This window comes from Bison bison, unplaced genomic scaffold (assembly GCF_000754665.1).
Source record: "Bison bison bison isolate TAMUID 2011002044 unplaced genomic scaffold, Bison_UMD1.0 scf7180017864461, whole genome shotgun sequence".
Classification (NCBI taxonomy): Eukaryota; Metazoa; Chordata; class Mammalia; order Artiodactyla; family Bovidae; genus Bison; species Bison bison.
The window spans coordinates 17873137-17876382 of NW_011495023.1; the positions used below are offsets into that span (position 1 = coordinate 17873137).

The following is a 3246-nucleotide window of genomic DNA, read 5'->3' on the forward strand; positions in this document are numbered from 1 at the left end:
CCCCAAAAATAAAGTTTGACACTGTTTCCACTGTTTCCCCATCTATTTCCCATGAAGTGATGGGACCAGATGCCATGATCTTAGTTTTCTGAATTTTTAGCTTTAAGCCAACTTTTTCACTCTCCTCTTTCACTTTCATCAAGAGGCTTTTTAGTTCCTCTTCACTTAGTAGGGTTTTAAGTGGGCAAACCATCAGGAGGACATTCATCCCTGAAACCGGAAGTTTGTCCTTTGGATCCTTGGCCCTGGTTTTACCAGGTCCATCACTGCGGCTGAGGAGCTGGCTGTCCTCAGGTGCTGACCTTGGATGTGAGGACTGCTTCTTCCTTTGGGATATTGGTTCCAAGAGGCTTCTGGCCTCGGTGCCTTGTTCAGCACTCAGGTCTCTCTGGGGATGTGGACCCAGGTGGTCCCAGCCCAAGCTACTACACTACAGGCCTGCACTGGCACAGAAACCCTGGGTCCAGCAATCCACACCCGTCGCAGCAGAGATGTGGCCTCAGTTAAGGACCTGTGATTCCCATGGTGGTTCCGCTGCAGTCAGTGCAATTCACCCAGCACCTCTAACACCTGCTCTGTGTCAGGCCCCAGTCCCTTAGGGCACTGACAGTGCCCAGAGCAGCCAGCCCAGGGGAGGAGACACCCATGCAAGGCTCTCCCGCTCTCCCACAAGTGTGTGGATCCAGGAAGTATCACTGACTTACAAACAGTAGGTCCAAAGGTTAGGAGCTGCTAGGCAAGTACAGAATAGTCAAAATGAACACTGCATTGAAATCTATCAGCAAACACCATTCAGGTTACAAAACTGAATTTGCCCCGCTTTTCTGGAGTCTATATATTCAGGGAATTTTAGAACTTAGGAGACTTAAGAAATCACCTATTGCATTGGCATGTATTGCTTAAAACAAGGCATCCATACTGGTGCTGTGACTGTGAACTAGCAAAAATGTATCCCAGGTAAGCTGTAGATCTGGTGTGGTTTCAGAATTCTAGGCAGAATTTGAATGGGATTTTTGTTAAGTGGTTGGTTATATGCAAGAATTCCTTGTCTTAGTTTTTTTCTTCATATTTTACTGTATGCTCTTATGATGCTGTATTTTAACACATTATTGACTAGAGATGTTTCGATACGTTTTCAGAGAGTGATACAGTTAACATCACTGTCTGTAGGTGTTAGAGATTAAAATTGATCAAAGGTTCACTGTATAACTTACGATTGTCGTTACCATTCACATTTTGCTCTGTTGGGTTTTTGTTCTAACCTTATATATATTATAAACACAAGCTTATTGCCATAAAAATTTCAAAAATGATACACCACAAAATTTTGAGTGAAGAAGAATTTTTTGGTGAATTTTAAGCAGATACTTTCTCTAATTGTCTGAGCAACCTATATACTAGTGTCTCGAAAAATGATAGCTCTTCAGAATATAGTTCTGATTCAGACAATGTGAATATTAGACCAACAAAAAGACAAAAACCTTAGTGACTGATTCTGATACAGAGAGTGAAAATGAAACAGTGATGGAGACGACTTTGCAGATGTGGCAGTAACTAATATAATAACCTGCAAGTGTTAGTGAAAGAACTAATTTTTAGCCAGCCAAAATAAAAATCGCCTGCCACAGGTCTTATTTTCTGCAGAAACCCCTCTGTCAATAATGAGTTTAAAAGTGATATTTGCTTTGGAATCTTGAATCTGGTCCTTTTGAGTTTTTAATGGGCTCAATTTATTAAATCCGATCATTTTATCTTTGCTTTCCTAGGCTGCCATCTACAGGCCAATCAGGGTAATAACACCTCAGCAGAGAAGCTGGAGAGGAGGAAGGGGTTGCAGGGAGAGCAAAAATAATTGATTCTTCTTTCTCTGCTTTACTTTCTAAGGGATGCTTACACATATTATGTTTGTGTCTCTACACATATTTTGATTCTGGTGTTGAAAGTTTAAATGGTCTTTCTATGCTCTTCTCTGGCTTCCTCACTTTAACATAACAGGAGGTCCCATTTGTCTCCAGTCCCGGAACCTTATTTAATTCATTAACTAAAATAATATAAAGACAATCAGCTTCTGGGGACACAGGAGCCTCAGGAGCCCAGACTGCAGTATTGAAGGCAGCTTCGTCTCTGGCCGCCTGCCCCCACGGCCCTCTGCTGAAGGGGAGAAGGGGTCCCTTTGCATAATCTCAAACACTTAAAGTTGGAGGGGGCATTAGTGATTGTCTAGCAGTGATTCTGGTCTTCCCAGATGACTCAGTGGTAAAGAAGCTGCCTGCCAAGGCAGAAGACATGGGTTCCATCCCTGGGTTGGGAGGAGCCCCTGAAGAAGGAAATGGCTATCCTCTTCAGTATTCTTGCTTGGAAAATCCCATGGACAGAGGAGCCTGGCAGGCTACACACAGTCCCTGGGGTCGCGGAGCTGGACACAACTTAGTAACTAAACAATAAACCAGTGATTCTAGCCTAGAAAACTAGCTTACTGTGGCTAGAATTACTCCAGAACTGTAATTCTTGATGGTTGAACTTTTCCCCAAGTCCTGGGGAAAAAAATAATGAGTAGAATGTTCTCAACTTACAGTCTTCTCCCATGCAGTCTTCTTAAATCTTTTTATCTACTGCCTGTGTCTAACTGAACAGGCAACAAGACTTGAGATGGAGACTCTGGGGGTGGATGAATGGGGGTCAGCAGCTGCTCTCTTCCTCCTCCCCCCAAAACTCAAATAAAACTCAGAGATTTCAACCAGTCTAATAAGACTATGGAGATAAGATCTACTTTTCCTTTTTTTTTGCTTGAATTTTAAAACAATTTCTTATGATAAAATGAAATCTATCAGAACTCCATGAGGAGCTCACATGGCTGGCTGCACTTCAGGACTCAGGAGAATCTCTCAGCCCAAACCCCTCATTTCACAGAGGAAGCAGCCCAGGCCCAGAACGGTGAGGTGAGAGAGCAGAGCAACAGGGCTGGTAACTGGAAGAGCTGGGCCCTTCTCCCATCAGCTCCCGTCACATCCGGTCCAGCCTGTGTCACATCCGGTCCAGCCTGTGTCACTTCTGGTCCAGCCTGTGCTGCTTCCAGGACTACAGACGAGTTCTCCCAGGTGAAAGTCCATCCATGCAAACATTCGCCTTTGACTGAGACATGCCATGTCCGGAAGCCATCTGTTCAGGTGTGCAGGGCGGCTGCCACTCGGGGCACTTTGTCCCCCCTCCCATTCCCCCACTCCCCCCCTTCCCCCTGCAGGGGGT

At 44.6% G+C, this 3246-nt stretch overlaps 1 long non-coding RNA gene across 2 annotated transcripts in view; it reads left to right on the forward strand.

Annotated features, from left to right (window-relative positions):
• The first annotated feature begins 3045 nt into the window (after nucleotides 1-3045).
• The window catches only part of LOC105003068, a 33244-nt gene continuing 33043 nt past the window's right edge, over nucleotides 3046-3246 (forward strand). For both annotated transcript variants that reach the window (XR_827072.1, XR_827071.1), the window contains exon 1: nucleotides 3046-3167. This is a non-coding gene — a long non-coding RNA (uncharacterized LOC105003068). The remainder of the gene's footprint in view (nucleotides 3168-3246) is intronic.